This window comes from Muscardinus avellanarius, assembly GCF_963383645.1.
Source record: "Muscardinus avellanarius genome assembly, chromosome: 11".
Lineage (NCBI taxonomy): Eukaryota > Metazoa > Chordata > Mammalia > Rodentia > Gliridae > Muscardinus > Muscardinus avellanarius.
The window spans coordinates 42120244-42138447 of NC_137797.1; positions in this window are offsets into that span (position 1 = coordinate 42120244).

An 18204-nucleotide genomic window follows, 5' to 3' on the forward strand; every position below is an offset into this window, starting at 1 on the left:
GCAAGTGTTGTACATCTCCAATCATGATAAAGCTTTTAAATAAAGGGAAATTTTTCTCTTTGTGTCAGTTGAGCAAAATGAAAATAAATTGTGTGTGTGTGTGTGTTCATGAGCCAGTTAAGAAAGATACATTGAGAGCCAGTCATAGTAGTTCAGGCCTGTAATTACAGTATTTGGGAGGCTGAAGCAGGAGGTTTCCAGGTTTGAGGCCAGTCTCAACAACTTAGCAAAACCCTATTTTAAAATAAAAAATAGGGCTTAGGAGGTGGCTTGGGTTGGTGGTAGAATGCTCCTGGGTTCAAATTCCAATACCAGAAAAGAGGAAAAAAGTATATATATATATTAAACTTTTATTGTATAAGTATGAGAAACAAATGTTTACTTCATTGTATGTTTTACTCTATAGTTTTATTCCATAGATAATCATTTACTACTCTTATTTAGATATACTAGGGGACAGTCTTTATTGTGTTACAAACTTCTATCCAGAAAAATATTTCTTTTAAAATGTGAACTATTTATGGTTAACTGAAGATAGGTGATGTCATCAGTGGACATGTTCGCTTTAAAGATGCAAATTATTAAGAAAAAATAGGCATCTTGCGCCAGGCATAGTGGCACATGCTTGTAATCCCAGTACTTGGGAGGCTGAGATAGGAGGATCACAGGTTTGAGGCTAACCTCTGCTACTTAATGAGGCCCTTCACAACTTAGACCCTGTTTCAAAATAAAGAATAAAAAAAATAGGGCTGGGTGTATAGCTTGGAGGTATAATGTTTCTGGGTTCAATCCCCAGTATGGCAAAAAAAAAAAAGAAAAAAGAAAAATTTTGCCCCCCCCCCAGCATCTCAGTTTGAATCAGAAATTTTGAGTCTTTATCCAGCCCCAAGGGCATTCAACCTCTGAGTATACCCTAGCCCTTTTTTAAGACTGTCTTTTGTTGCTTTCATTATGAAAGATTCTATCAGTAAATGCCTCTGCATGGATATTGGCAGCTTGATATAACCATTAGCTTAATATTATCTCTGGAATCGAAAAGGTTCTCAACTCCAAGAGGCTGTAGAATGAAGTCTTTGTTATGATATATTAAGGTTTATTTCTGTTCTTGCCTGAAGTTTTTTGGTAACACTGCTGCATTTTTGTCAAATTTTAAAACTTGATTGAGAAAAGAAATGTGTTTCAGGTTTCATTTACAGGTTTTCTTTTTTCTTTTTGCATGTGTAGACACTGGGGTGATCCTAAAGGAGTTGTCTCTTCAAAATTACTCTTATGTGCCAAAAAAAGGGGGTACTTTCTAGAAAGTAAGAAATCTGTAATTTGCATCACAGTGAGTAAAGATAGAATTAAAAGACTGTGTATTGATTCAGAATCATTTTCTTACATATGACATACTTAAACTTTTCTAAAATCTTACAATTGTTTTAGATTACAGACTGCACGGAACTCCAAAAATTACAGAAAAAAAATTAATAGTGGGGATAGTTCAGAGGGTTACTAATGCCCCTTGAGATCCTTTATTGTTAACGTCTCACATTAGTATCATGCATTTTCATAATGAATGAACTGGCATTGATGTGTTATTTACTTATTTATTTAGTGGTATTGGGGATTAAACCCCAGGAGCATATGTCACACCTCTGAGCTAGACCCCCAACTTTAAAAAAATAATTTCTCTTTTGAAATGGGTTCTTACTAAGTTGCCACTCATAGGCCTCAAACCTGCGGTCTTCTTGTCTCAAGGCTCTCAAGTGCTGAAATTATAGACATGCATACTTGATTCAGATTTTCTGTTTTATCCTAATTTCATTTTACTGCTCCAGGATATAATTCAAGCTGCTACGTTGTACTTGATATGTCTTCTTAGACTCCTTTTGGCTGTGACAGTTTTCCAGACTTCCCTTGGTTTTGATTGCCTCAACAGTTTTTACTACCTATCAGGTATTTTTCACATCGTCCTCTGGAAATTTGACATCGACACAAAAGTAGAGGGGAATTATGATCATTATCCCACCAATTTTATTTTGGTTTTCCTCCTTTTTCAGAGATACTTAAAATATTTTTATTGATTTAATTTTTTAAAATGTTATCCATTGCATTTGGTTAGTATAAATCCTTTTTTAATCTATACATTAAATTAATCCCCCATCCCACTTTTATGCCACTATTTAAATTGAAGAAATTAAATCATTTTCTCTGTAAAGTTTCCTGCATTCTGGGTTTAACTGCCCTTTTGCATCACTGGGGATGGAACCAGAGCCTTGCATATGCTAGGCAAGTGCTCTGTCACTGATCTACCCCTCCTCCCACTGTGTGCATCTTCATGGTGTTATTTATGGTGTCCCTCTATCAGCCTTTGTTTTATGTAAATTGTTGGTCCTAGAAGCTTTATTTGATAGATGGTGTGTGTTTTCTACTAAATCACATCAAAGGCTCATAATGTCTGCTTCACACACTTTTAATGCTATTAAGATTGATTAGTAGGTTTGGATGCTATTAGCATGATCGCTATGTTTTAGAGTTCATTAATCTATTATATGTTTTTTAGCAAACATTGTTGATTATCCATTATGCCATTAGGCATTGCAAAGTGATAGTTTTTAAAAAATATAATTTTATTGGCGCATGGTAACTATACATCCTATTGAGGCTTAGTGTGATAGAAACATACTTATATAGGTTTTTCGAACTGTTCTTCCTCAGGACTTCCCTTCTCCCTCCCCACCTCCCTTCCTAAGCCCCTTCAGCTAATTCAACTTGTGTTTCTCCTCATCTTAAGTCTTTCTAGCTTTCACAAATATGAGAAAACATAATTGCCCTCTACTTTCTGAGACTGCCAAACCTTAGCATTCTCTAGCTTTATTCATTTTCCTTCAAATGACATTATTTTGTTCCTCTCTATGGCTGAGTAAAATGCCATTGTTATATATATACCACAGCTTGTAACCCATTCATCTGTTGATGAACACCTAGGCTGGTTCCGTAATTTAGCTATTGGGAATTGTGCTGCTAATGCATAGGCCTGTGCCACTGTAATATTCTGACTTCGTTTCCTTTGGGAAGATGCCAGCGAGTGGTATAGCTGAGTCCTGTGGTAATTTCATTCCCAGTCTCCTGGGGAACCTCCAAACTGATCTCTGTAGTGGCTGTAGTAATGTGCAATCCTGCCAACAGTGTATAAGGGTTCTCATTCCCTCGCATCCTCACCCACGTTTATTATTGTTTGTATCCTTGATGCTCGTCATTCTTTTGTCTTACTCTTTTTTATTGGTGCACTGTAGTCATACATCTTAATGGGGCACAAGATGGTAGAGACATACAGGCACACATCACTCCTTTAGCCCTTCCCCAATTCCCACCCCATTTCCTCCCCGCTCCCTCCTTATCATGTTCAGCTTAGTGATTTACTTTAATATGTTTGTTAGCTGGAATCTCAGTGTAGTTTTGGTTTGCATTTTGTTAATTGCTAATGATGTTGGACTTTTTTGTGTGTGTGTGTGTGGGTGGGTCTGGGGATGGAACCCAGAGGCATTTGACCTCCGAGATACACCTCCTGCCCTATTTTTTATTCTTTATTTTGAAACCGGGTCTCACTGAGTTGCAGAGGGCCTCGCTAAGTAGCTGAGGCTGCCCGTGAACTGCGATCCTCCAGGTCTCAGCCTCCCGAATGCTGGGATTACAAGCGTGAGCCACCACGCCCGGCTCTGGACATTTTTTAAAAAATGTATTGATTGGGCATTTGTATTTTTTGAAAAGTGTTCAGTTCAATTGCCCATTTTTAAATTTTTTTCTTTTATAGTATTAAATTTCTTAAGTTTTGTATTTTCTAAATATTAGTCCTCTTATCAGAGGAGTAGCTGGCAAAGATCTCCCATTTTGTAGGATCTCTCTTCAAACTATTGTTTCCTTTGCTACACAGTTGTGTTTTTTTTTTTTAACTCTTATTGCCATTCCATTTATGATTCTCATTTTTATTTTGAGTTTTAGGGATCTTATTGAGGAAGTCTCAGTGCCTATATGTTGGAGCACTGATTCTATGCCTTCTAGTCATTGCAGTCTCTGGTCTGACTTCTAGGCCTTTTCTCCAATTTGGGTTGACTCAGTGCAGGAGAAATTGGAGTCTAATTCTAGTCTAATCTTAACATTTCACTGACATTAGTAGTTGGAATTTTTCATCATCAACTACTTGTTTCTCTTAAAAATATAAGAAAGAGGTTGAGCGTGGTAGCGCATGCTTGTAATCCCAGCTTTCAGGAGGGCGAGACTGGAGGATTGTGGTTCATAGACGGCCTTAGCTACTTAGCGAGGCCCTTTGCAACTCAGTGAGACCCTGTTTCAAAAATAAAAAGACTAAAAATTAAGCCTGGGGTGTAGTGTGTAGCTCGGAGGTACAATAACCCTGGATTCCATCCCCAGTACTGCAAAAAAATATATATTTTTATATATGATATATATGACATATTTCATATATATATCTGAAAAATAGTTTTGGCCAATGGGAGCCCCCTCAAGTTGGTACCTGTAATCTCTATAGCTTACTTGTTTTCTGGCATAAGATGTTCCAGTTTCATCTTGTACATTTTCTTTTCAGGATGTAAAATCAAGACTACCTTCTTTTGCAGATAACTAAAGCCTTAATAACTGTCTAAATTAACAGGTTATATAAAAACCAGAGGGCATTAATGGTGTTCTTAAATGAAAAGGCTGTAAGACACTGACACTTTTCCCAACTTGTACTTTTGTAGGAAATATTAAGAGAATATTACAAGGCCAAGCATAGAGGTGTACATTTGTAATCCCAGTACTTGGGAGGCTGAGACAGGAGGATCACAGGTTCAAGATGAGCCCCAGCAACTTGGCGAGACTCTCAACAATGTAGGAAGATCCTGTTTAAATAAATACAGCATTTTAAAGTGCTGAGGATGAAGCTTGGAAGTAGAATGCCCCTGGGTCTGATGTCCAGTAAAGCCCCATACACACAAGAAAGAAGGAAGGGAGGGAAGGAGGCAGGGAGGTCTTTTGTTTTTGGCCTTTTTGCAGATATTTTTCTCATTTTCTGTGCAAAAGATTGGTAGGCCAATCTTAGCTGTATCTTGAATTTTCTTTAAGTCTATTCTGGCCTATTGGTAACCTCAGGAGACTGAATACACAACCAAGATTTTATATTTCTGAATATTACAAGAACCAAGATTTTGTATATTCTTGGATAAAATTAAAACCACTCAGAAGTTGTATTTGGTCTAATAAATGGGGTGCAGTCACATGCCTATGTAAAAATATATAGCTATTCTAATTGAGTTTCATGTGAAAAGACATCAAAGTTGCATAAATTATATCCATAACTTTAAAAGCGATGCCCAAATTGTTCTTTAAAATTAAAATTTGACCTAGTTTCTTTGTGTGTTTTATTTGTTTGGTTTTTGTGGTGCTGTGGATTGAGCCCAGGTGCATTCTACCTCTGAGCTACACCCCCAACTTTATTCATTTATTTGTTTATTTTTGTGTTGCTGGGGATTGACCTCAGGCACCTCTACCTTCAAGCTATACTCCCAACCCTTTTTATTTCTTGTTTTGAAACAGAATCTCTCTCTAACTTGCTGAAAGTCTCCCTACTTTGCTGAAGCTAGCCTTAAACCTATCTCAGCTTCTGAAGTATTGGGATTACGGGTGTGCACTACCACTCCTGGTGATAGTATGTGTTTTAGTAAATATCAGATACATCTGAATCAGAATTGATACAGAAGTGCCAATCATTGATAAGTTTTCACAGCTGGTTATAAGGCAGTCAGTGCAGAATGAATGTTGGATGATAGCCCAAAGCAGATTTTTAGGTTGCCCTGTGATGGATGACGCCACCAAGAGCCTGCAGTGCTTGGAATAAAGACCAGTTGCTAGCAGCCATCATCTAGAGGACCACCCAACAACTAATATTGGCAAACCCTTTCTCTGCTTCCACCAATACCTTGAAATCAGCTATCATCTAGAATTCTTGAATCTTGCATCTTACTTTGATTAAAAAATATTTACTGTTAGTGACTACATTTTATTAGGCTATATTGCAGGTACAAGGAATATGAGCAGTGAACACAATATTCTATACCATTTTCTTTTCTAGTGGTCCAGGCAAAGTGTAGACATAGGGTTGAGGAATAGTGGGAGTGGTGCTTTCTTAAAATATTATTTGGTTCTGAGATAAAAAGTTGAACTTATTAAGATAGCATTAATACGTATCATGGGCATAGTTTATGTTGTAAAAATCATACTGATAGGTTAGTATTTGCAAATGATAGATTTATGCCCCTTCATCTTGAGAAATTGAGAATGGGAATTTAGAACACAGATGCATGTTTCTGTTATTTGTAACATGATTTTTTTTTTTTTTTGCCCAGAAGTCGTATCTTTAGTAGACATTTTGATCATACAAGCACTTATTCACAGTTTCTGTTCTTAAGATGGTAATGGATTTCTAAATATCTGTGTTCATATAGCTCATAAAACTCCCAAAGCCACTTGTGGTTAAGGAAAACATTTTTCTTATGTTTTTCTTTCCTTCTGAGCTTTGCAATTGAGGTGGAATTAAGTAGAGTGTACTTTACAAGCTCTTGGTGTATCTAGTTACTTGAGAAACACTCCCACTGTGGTTTAAATCATTTTTTATACATTTTTTTCTGGTAATTGAGTGGTCAGGATGCTTTATTCTTTTGTTATTCTTGGATAAAGATTATTTGTTTTTTCCTTTTGGGAAGGACATACTTGGAGGAATTCGAGCCAGTTTGGAGGATTTACCCTTGATTCATTTAGAAACTTAGGAGGCTTTTATACCCTGATTTTTAAAAACTCTTAAAAGCAAATTGTTAAGAATGATTTTACTTCCTTGGGATACCTGAGAAGGTTTTGTTACTTGGTCTCAAATGGATTCATTTATAGCATCTTCCTGGTTAACTTTTTAAAAGCTGATTATCTCTTTGCAAATGGCGAAGTAAGGCTGAGGGAGGAGTTTTACCTTGAGGCCACATATGAACTGAATCAGGTATCTATCAGTACCTGAACATAAGATCAGTCTGTAGCACAATCTGTTTAGAAGGAAAGTTTGATATTTAAAAATAATTAAGTGTGATAGTTCTCTCTCTGCAGCAGAATTGCATGGAGTGAATAGGAATACCTAGGTGAATCGAGAGTATCCCTGTTCTCAAAAGAAGCTTACACATGTAAAGAACAGAATGTATACAGCAAAGAGGAGGGAGAGATTAGTTCCTTAAAAGACTGGGAGATACTTCTTTAGGATTTAGTGTTTGAGACAAGTTTTGAGGAATGGGGTAGGTATTAGTCATAGTCAGAAATAGCTAGAAAAATATATTGAACATCTGATGAACCATTTTATTACACCTAAATTCTGTATTTATGGCTCTCAGTTCACAGTACCTAAGGAGGTACTGGTTTCCAAGTTTGAAATGCTGGAACATTCTTCCAGATTAGACTATCAGAATTTAAATCCCAGATCCACCACTATTAGCTATGTGACCTTGGACACATTGCTTTATACTTTTCTCATCTACAAGGACAAAGTAGTGCCTAACTTTGTTGCATCATTATGAAGAATAAATGAGATGCAGTATATGTTTTGTGATAGAATGCTAATGCAGTTTACGCCAGTGAAGAAGTTGAAAAATGCCAGGCTTGGCGACACTTGCCTATAATCCCAACTACTTGGGAAGCTGAGCCAGGAAGATCCCAAGTTCGAGGCCAGCCTGGGCAACCTAAAATCCTGTCTCAATATTTTAAAAAACGAACCTGGGTATGGTGGTGCATGCTTGTAATCCCAGTGCATGGGAGACTAAGACAGGAGGATTGTAGACTCATAGCCAGCCTCAGCAACTTAGGCCCTGTTTCAAAATAAAAGATAAAATTGGGTTGGGGGGTGTAGTTCAGAAGTAGAATGCCCCTAAGTTAAATCCCCAGTACCAAAAATAAAAAAAGTTGAAAAGATCATAATGGTTCTTTAAAAAAAAAAAAAATTGGGTGGGTATGAGGAAGCTTCTGGATTAGTAATAAAACTGCCATCTGGTTTTATACCTCTGCTTTTCTAGGAAGACTTTGTCCTTAGCAACTTAATTGAAGTAAATCATAGCTTTGTCCAAGGAAAGAATGTAGTAATGTTGACAGGGATGTAATATAATCACCACAGTCGCTGGTTTAAGGTAGGTACTCAAGAAACATCGAACAGAGTTCTGGAAAAAGGAAAACATCTTTTAGGAAGAAAGAGTTTCTTGAGTTAGCTTGAGAAGCTCAAAGTATTTCCCAGTTAGATTTTTCTTTCTCTGAGATCTCCAGGCTCAGCATGGGTCTGTTTTCCTACTAAGAATATCTCTTCCTGGATGACTAAACAAATACACTCCAGAGCGGTATCACTAAGCAAAATGATACAGAAACTAAACAAACAGGGTGAATTAGCTTGAAATCACGTGGGCTGGCAACAGATTTCCCTATTTTGTCACTTGTTTTATCAGTCCATCTGATGACTGGTGACCAGTATGTCCTGATAGCAAAGAATAGGCAGCACATCCAAGCAGTAGATTGCAGAGCCATGGCCTGCTCCTCTACAACAAAAGGTGTATGTGTGTGCGCTCAAGGATCCGCGCAAGTGCATGCATTGAACCCAGGGACATTCTCCTCTCAAGCCTCACACTCAACCCTATTTCATTTTTTATTTTGAAACAGGGTCTAAGTTGCTGAGGCTGGCCTCAAGCCTTCAATTCTGACTCCGGCTCTCAAGTACTGGGATTAAAAGAAGTGTGCCACCATGCTTGGCTAAGAAGCAGTTTTCTATTAATTTGTGTATACTTACTGTAAGGCAATAAAACAGGATGACAATCACAGGTGTTGGCACTAGGAATCATTTCATTTCTGTCATTGTGGCAGAAGCCAGTGGGGTCCTTGAAAGAGTCTAGAACAAAACATTTTTTCCTGCTGTATTGTCAAAGTTTGGAAAGTAATTTTTGAGCCGGTTATGGTGGCACATGCTTATAATCTCAGTACTTGGGAGGCTGAGACAGGAGGATCACAGGTTCAAGGCTAGCCTTAGCAACTTAGTGGGACCCTGTTTCAAAATAAAAAATGAAATAGGGCTGAGTGTGTGGCTTGAAGGTAGAATGCCTCTCAGTTTAATCTCCAAGAACACCCACCCCCAAAAAAGGGGAAATAGTGTTTGTTTTATAACCTAGGAAAATATAACCCAACTGAAATGTGGATAATTTGTTCAGTTATATGTACTAAGGTGAAATTATGCACACAGGCAAATTTATTATGTGTTCATTGTTGGACCTCACTTGTGTATCCAATGAATATATTCTAGTAAGATAGTACTATCTCTGCTTATCTTAAGGATAGTTAATTTACTTGTGATTTTATCAGATTTATAGAATATAAGAAATAAAGTGATAGGGACTATAAAAAATAACAGACTTAAAGAGGTAGATGGGGTTTACAAGCAGTTAAAAGATGACCTACTAAGCCAATAAGACATTAAAAAGGTACCTTTTTTATTTTTTGTGGTACTAGGACTGGAATCTAGGGGCTTCCTACCCCCAGGCCACACTCCCAGCCCTTTTTTTTTCATATTTTATTTTGAAACAGGTTCTCACTAAGTTTCTGAGACCCTCACTAAGTAGCTGAGGTTGGCTTCGAACCTGAGCGATCCTTTGGTCTCAGCCTCTCAAGTGCTGGGATTATAAGCGTGCGCCACCATACCCGGCTAAAAGGCACCTTTTAAAATATTTTTCATTTAAAAAATTCTGTCTAAAGAACAAAGCTATTCCTTAAATAATAAAATGCTACTATCTCTAAAAATAAAACTAGAGCCAAGCTGGGTGATACACACCTATAATCCTAGTATTTGGAAGGCTGAGACTGAAGATCACAGATGCAAGCCAATGCACAGTAACTTAGTGAAAACTTGTTTCAAAAATAAAAAGGGCACCAGTACCTGAGAGGCTGAGATGGGAGGATGTCAGTTTGAGGGCAGCCTCAGCTAATAGACCCTGTTCCAAAATAAAAATAAAATAGGTCTGGAGGTAGTTCAGAGGTAGAATGTCCTGGGTTCAATCTCCAGGACCACAAAAAAGAGGGGCTTTTGGAGTGTAGCTCAGTGGTAGAACACCACTGGGTTCAATCTCCAGAGGAAGGTGGAAGGGAATGTCTTTTCTTGATTTGTACTTCTTTTACTGTCACTTCAGGGCCAGGGGAAGCATGGCAGGACTGTCAGCTAAGAGTCTAGAAATCCTGGGCATTTGAGGTCTGAATTTATTTGCCTTTCAAAGGCCATAGGAAGTGTTCAGGGATCTGCTGAATAGGTGAATACAAGAATGGAATGAATGAATGAGAAACCTTGGATACTATACTTGCCTACCCTAACTCTTATCTGAGTTTTGTGACCTTTCGTATCTTACTTTATATATCCACAGTTCTAGTTCTCTATCTATAAAATGGAGTCGAATAATATCTACCATGTAAGATACTTAAGTGTTTGTTAAGTATCTGAATTAACTACTAAATCCAATTTAGATATATTGAGTTAAATTGTCTGGGACGCAAGGCCTGAGGATTTGTCCTTTGCACAAGATCTGGTGACTCTAAAGTGTCCAAAGTTTGAAAATCATGCATTTAAACTCTGCTGTTTGGGTTGAAGGCACAATGTTAGATTCCAAGATAGTAGTGATATGAATTAGACTATCTCTGTCCTCAATAATATAGCTAAATTAAACAATTAAAATATAATTAAAAATATAAAAATTATAATTTTATATAATTTATAATTTTTATATTAAAAATATATAATATAGGTCTGGGAGTGTAGCCTGGAAGTAGAAGGATTTCCAGGAACCCCAGTACCACCAAAAATATAGCTAAATGTAAATAGAGGAGAGGTTAATGAAGGACCAGCAAAGCTGCTTTTTGATCCAGAATTTATAAAAATTAAAATTAATTATAATCTATTTAAATGCCCAGTTCAGTATGTCACAATGTAAATGCAGAACTATTGGTATTATTTCTGCATGTACTTTGTCTGCTCCCTACATGTCTTCCTGATCTGTAAGGGCCATTTCTGTATATTTCCAATAGATCTTCTCCAGCCAGTCATTTTATAATTTTCTCTCAGTGACTCAGCTGCCTATTCTGGAAGGTTCTTGTGATTACTGTTTCATACTGATTATGGAGTTCCCAGAGGTGTGATTTTTTTTTCTTCCTTTTTTATAAATTAAAACTGTTTTCATTTCATTTTGTAACTTTAGCTATAAATTTTTTTCATGAAGTAAAATTTTATTATATACTAATTTTGTACCTTGTAGTATATCCTGGAATGACTTATATGACTGAAAAAAAAAATTATTTGTTAGCCAGGTATAGTGGTGCACATTTGTAATCCCAGCATTTGGGAGGCTGAGACCTGAGGATTGCGGTTCATGACCAGCCTCAGCTACTTGGTGAGGCCCTTTGCAACTCAGTGAGACCTTGTTTCAAAATAAAGAATAAAGGCCAGGTGTGATGGCACACGCTTGTAATCCCCGCGCTTGGGAGGCAGAGATAGGAGGATCGTGCAGGTTCGAAGCCAGCCTTTCTGGCTTAAGAGAACCTGTTTCCAAATTAAAAAAAAAAAAAATAAAAAAAAAAATAAAAAAAAAAAAAAAAAAATATATATATATATATATATATATATATATATATATATATAAATAATATAGGTCTGGGAGTGTATCCCGGAAGTAGAAGGGTTTCCAGGAGCCCCAGTACCACCAAAAAAAAAAAAAAAAAAAAAAAAAAAGAGAGAGAATAAAAAATAGGGCTGGGGGTATAGCTCAGAGGTACAATGCCCCTGGATTCCATCCCCAGTACTGAAAAATATTTATTTATTTGTTTGTTTGTTTGTTTATGCCCCTAGGATAACCCAGGGGCATCCTTCTACCTCTGAACTACAACCCAGTCCTATTTTACTCTTTCTTTTTTTTTAAACAGTCTTACTTGAGTTGTGGAGGGCCTCACTAAGTTCCTGAACCTGGCTGAAAATCTGTGATTCTCCTGTCTCAGCCTCCCAAGCTCCCAAGTGCTGGGATTTCAAAAGTGCATCAGAAAATTATTTTCCTAAACTGTAAAAAATAAAGCTGTTTATTAACTCCCGTTGAGGCAAAGTCAGCTTTTTCTGGCTTGTGGGTAATCCAGTTGGTTAGCTTTTGCTTTTTTACAGTTTTCCTTTTTATGTATTACTGTGCTTATTAAGTATGACTAGAGGAAGAAAAAGAAGTGAATCTGAGGGAAAAAGCTTAGCCTGGGAACTGATGGCTAAAATAAGGCTGAGCTCAGAGAATTCTCTTGACATTAAAGAAAATGTCAGAGTTCTGTGTTATTAGCAGATGTGTGACCTAATGATCCTGGCGCAGTCAGAGTATTGATCAGAGATTTTGACTTCTGATCCTGCTTCTAACTTACTGCATAGCTTGTGCAAACCAGTCTGTCCTGTCACAGGTAAGATACCTACGAATTTTGGATTCGTGGTCTAGAGGGATGTCAGTAAAGGACATCAGGAAATTCACTGAATATGAACACAATAATCAAGATACTAAGAAAGCTTTAAGTGAACTCTATGAGATAAAACTAGAAATGAGCTTTTCATAATCAAAACTATAAAGTATAATTCTTGACTTTGTACTGCTTATAATTTAAGGGACATTTTTATACCCATGAAGCTAGCTAAAGTTTTTCTTACTAAATAATGCTAAAATGGGAGCTAGGATAGTTTTTCTGGCTTCCTGTTTACCTACTACATGCTCTAACTGAAGAGTCAATATTTTTGTTCTATTTATGGAAGTCTGATAGATTTGTAGCCTGGAGTTAGGTAATCGTTGTTTAAAGGAACTGAATGATTTTTCTCTTTTTTTTTTTTTAGAATTGTGGAGATTTGTAATGAGCTATAATGATATTAGTGATTTATCACTGGTATAAAACTACATATAGGCATTATTAGCTCATACTGTTAGCAGGTGAAATTAACTTTTAAAGATCAACGTTTACTTCAGGGGTCTAAAAGTTTGGATTAAAATAATGTAAAAGCTTTTGGTTACCAAAATCAAAAGGGAGGTTTTTATTCCAATAGATAGAAAGCAAAGTTTATGTTTACATAAGAAACAAAAGCAGAAGCTGGGCAAGGTGGCTCACACCTGTCAATCCCCGTACTTGGGAGACTGAGACAGGAGGATCAAAGGTTCAAAGCCAACCTAGGCAAATTAGCAAGACCCTCAGCCACTTAGCAAGACCCTGTTTCAAAATTTAAGAAAATATAAAAAGGGCCAGGATATAGCCCGCGCGCGCACACACACACAGACACACACGTTTTTAAAAAGCAAGATAAAAGTAAGTTTATGTTCACAGATTTCACAGCATACATATGAATGTAGCATGGTTAACCTGGACACTCATTGTTGGGAGAGGGGAAGGGGAAGTGTGTGTGGGGGGGGGACCAAACAGTCTGAATGTATGCCATTTTCAATATGATCCACATAAAAATAATTTTAAAAAGATGCTGGGTAGGGGTGAAGGGGAATGGCTTCAGTGCTAACTGGGCCCCAGAAAGCAAGCATTCTCCTGAAGTCTGTATTGTTGTCAGTGTGTATTCTTGGATACCAGAGGTGTCTCTGTGTAATAATTGAATGAAGGAAGGAAGGAATGGGTTACATCTGATTCTTGTTGGCTGATTTTCCTGTTGGAAGATGATGTCTTAAGTTCAAATTCCACAACAAACATCTTACCCAAATTCTGTCTTTAGGGGCCAGTTCTTTCCAGGCTTGCTGTATTTTTCACATTCTTTTTCTGGCCTGTAACCCTTATTCTCTGACCCCTTTCATGGATTCCAGTAGTTCATTCAGTTGAGATCCAAGGAAGTCAGTAAATTAAACTTGATGTGGAATGGATTACTGAAGGCGTGTGGCTTGGGCTAGAGTCAAATTAGGTTTAGATAATCTTACTTTGATTCTATATATGTGGGAAAAAAATAAGACTAAAGGAAAAGCAAATAAACAAAAAAACGGGAAACTATTCTTGTATAGTGATAAGTAGTTTCTGTTAGGGCCAAAACTTAAATTATTTTTTTAGAAGTTTGGGGGACAAGATTCAGTAAAAGAATTTGGATTAATCTCTCTAGTCATCGTAATTGGTGTTTATTTTTCTAGCTTTCCCAAGCCAGAATCTCCAGGCTTTTAAAATATAGATGTTCTACAGACAAGGCACAAGACTTAATATAATTCATACTTTTAAATCTTTTCCAGAACTCTGCAAAATGGATAAGCCCAATTTCTGGGAAACTTTATCAACTAGGAAAGAAAAAAAAAAATGTTTGGGTGCAGAACTAAAACTTATAGCCTTGATAGAGAATTGGTCTTGAATTTCTTTTTTTTTTTTTTTTTTTTTTTGAGTACTGGGGATTGAACCACAGGGGCATTATACCCCCGAGCTACAACCCTAGCTGTGTGTTTTTTATTCTCTTCTCACTAAGTTGCAGAGGTCCTCACTAAGTAGTTGAGACTGGCCTCAAACCTGCAATTCTCCTGTCTCAGCCTCCCAAGTACTGGGATTATAAGCCTGTACCACCACACCCAGCATACAGAGCAGTCTTGACTTTCTATGTAATCCTAAAGAGAAGAAATGTTGAAAAAGTGCAGTAATGTCATGCTGTCCTCATAATTTTCTTTAAGCTGATCCCCACCCCCTTCAGTTATTCACAACTGGCCAGGTGTTGGACCTCTAAAGATCTAACCTGTGTGCACAGAGCTCAGGAAATGTCCTTTCTGAGCTGGCCAGGAACATTGGAATAAATAGGATTTTTTTTCGGGGGGGGGGTGTTCTGGGGATGGAACCCAGGGGCATTCGACCTCCGAGCTATACCCTCTGCCCTGTTTTTTTATTCTTTATTTTGAAACTGGGTCTCACTGAGTTGCAAAGGGCCTCAGTAAGTAGCTGAGGCTGTCCGCGAACTGCAATCCTCCGGTCTCCGCCTCCTGAATGCTGGGATTACAAGTGTGCACCACCACGCCCCGCAATAGAAAAATTTTTTAAAACAGCTGAGGAAGGAGGAAACTAGGAAGAAACAAATACCATGGTCAGTGAGATCTACTACCATCAGCAAGACTGGGCATGGCATTGTTCCTTGAAGGGAATTCCCTGTGGATGCCTAGTAAGTTCTTTCAGAGTAGACACTCAAGGCTAAACCGTTCAGAAATCTCCAGAATGTTGTGACATTTGCTAACAATTGAATTTCCTCTCCCAGAAGTCAGTGTTTTGTTCACTTGGTAGAGCAGACTTAGTTTTCACTTACAAAAGGGAAGAGTGTGTCCATTACTTTCAGCATATTTTGACCTGTGGATTAAAAAGTGTAAATTCAGGTCACAAAACATAAAGATATCCTATGAGGTTTTCCTAGTACTTGACACAGAGTTCTGGTACCTCAGTTGTCTGATGTTAGCAAAGCTTTACTTGCTCGAACCCTAATGGAGGGAAGAATAAGGGCTTTTTACCTGTCTACAGCAGATGACTAAGTGATTTCATACAGCTCTTTACAACATTCAGGTTAATGATTCCAAAGCAGCACATCAATTACGCTTTGGTTAATTTTGCAGAAGGAAATCCAGTTATAGTCTTTTAAAAGCATAAGTGACTTTTAACTGCTGTAGCAATCCTGAAGGTTTATTTTATTTTATTTTTTTGTTTCTCTGTGTGTGTGTGTGTGTGTGTGTGTGTGTGTGTGTGTGTGTGTGTCTGAGGGTTAAGCCCAGAGAAGTTCTACCTCTGAGCTGTACCCTCAACCATTTTTATTTTATATTTTTCTATTTTTTAAATTTTGAAACAAGATATTTCTTGCCTGGAACCTGTGATCCTTCTGTCTCAACCTCTGGGTTTGTAAATGTGTGCCACTGTGCCTAGTTTACATAAAGTAACTTCTCAAGTACTTCAGTGTTAGCTGGGGGCAGTGGGAGACATCTATAATCTCATTACTTGGGAGGCTGAGACAGGAGGATCTCTGGTTTGAGACAAGCCTCAGCAATTTAGCAAAACCCTGTTTCAAAAAAAAAAAGAGTTGTGGTATAACTCAGAAGTAGAATGTACCTGGGTTTCATCTCCAATACTGTAAAAATAAAAATAATAATAAAATAAAAATAAAAAGTTCTAAGGGTGCAATTCAGTAGTAGAATACTCCTGGATTAAATCCCTAGTAACACACACACACACACACACACACACACACACACACACATTATTTTATGTAATATTTTCTGCACGTTAAATGATTACACACACACTGTATATAGAGATTGTAAAAAGATAAAAATGAAGATCCAAGTACCTACAGGCCAGCTAAAAAGTATTATGTTCCATACTTTTTTTTACTGAAGTTACAATGGTGTTAGAGTAAATGCTATTCAAACAGAAAGGGGTCTCATTATTTTATTCTGTTTTGGAATAAAAGAAACTACCATTTCATTTGTTCAGTTTTGATTCAGAGTCTACTGGTTTTTTATGTTTTGTTTTATTTATTTATTTATTTATTTACTTACTTACTTATTTTTGCGGGTCTGGGGATGGAACCCAGAGGCATTGGACTCCGAGCTACTCCCCCTGCCCTATTTTTTATTCTTTATTTTGAAACAGGGTCTCACTGAGTTGCAGAGGCCCTCGCTAAGTAGCTGAGGCTGTCCACGAACCGCAATCCTCCTGTCTCAACCTCCCAAATGCTGGGATTACAGGCATGCGCCACCACGCCCGGCTTTTTTCTTTTATGTTTTAAAATTGAATCCTTTTTAACTGAATCTTGAAAATGTAAATTTACTGGCTCAGGTACTACTGATAATATTTAACTTAAAGTAATTGTTGCTAATAGGAAAGTGATTAGATAAAATAAGCCACATTCTAAGCAATGGTGTGTGTGTGTGTGTGTGTGTGTGTGTGTGTGTGTGTGTGTGTGTGTGTGTGTTGTGGTGTGTTTGGTACGGGGGATTTAACTTAGGGACATACTACCCCCAGCCCTATTTTATGTATCATTTTGAAACAGGGTCCCTCTAAGTTGCTGAGACTGGCCTCAAACCTGCAATTCTCCCACGTACTGGTATGATAGGCATGCACCACCTTGCCTAGCCTACTCAATGATCTTTCCAAAGTGTTTATCAAAATATGAACCTATGCAGATGCCTTAACTCTTTTGCAAAACAGAGATGTTTGAATAAATAAGCCAGGAGAGCTCCTATTGTTAAAGCTTAAGATAGTGGTGAAACTGGGTGTGGTGATGCCTGAGACTAGGATCAGCAACTTAGCAGGATTCTATTTCAACATAAAAAAAAAAAAAAATCTGGCCAGCGGTGTAGCTCAGAGGATGAATGCCCCTGGGTCCAATCCCCAGTACACAAAGAAAGGGCCAGGGAGGGCAGATGAAAGTTGAATATCTGTTACAGTAACAACTAATTATAGGAGAAAGAAGAATTAAAATTTGTCCTTCTCTCTGGGTGATAACAACTCTCTTTTCCATATCTTCCTATAGTATTTCCCAAACTTTATGAAACATGTTTGTTATTATAATGGAAAGACCTTTTATTTTTATTAAAACCGATTTTGCTGAAGTTTTCATGAAGCTCAAGTTGCCCTAAGTGTCATTCCAGCTGCATTTCTAGTGTGCTTCTGCCACCTTGTGCCTCCTGAAATCTATTGCAGCCATTAGCTAAGAAACAAGGCGGTTATTTCTTTAGGGATAAAATTTTCTTCATAGTATGGGGACAGAAGGACAAGAAACACTTCAAATACATGGAAGATATAAAGTGTGTGTGCACGTACATGCATGCTTTGCAAGGGTCTGGGAGATTGTTTACTATTTTAGATCAATATTAAAATTATAGCTTATCATTAGGAAGCCAGGCCCGGTGGTACATGCCTAATCTAAGTAAACCCAGTACTTAGACCGAGACAGGGGTTGGCAGGTTCAAGGCCAGCCTCAGCAACTTAGCAAGACTCAGCAACCTAGCAAAACTATTTCCAAATAAGAAACAAAATAGATTTGGGAGTGGAGCTCAGAGGTAGAATGCCCCTGGCTTAGGCTCCAGTGCCCCCCTTTCTAAATCATCATTAGAAACTACAAGCTTGTAAAGAAGGGTGAAGACAGGGGATTCAGTGCTGATAGCA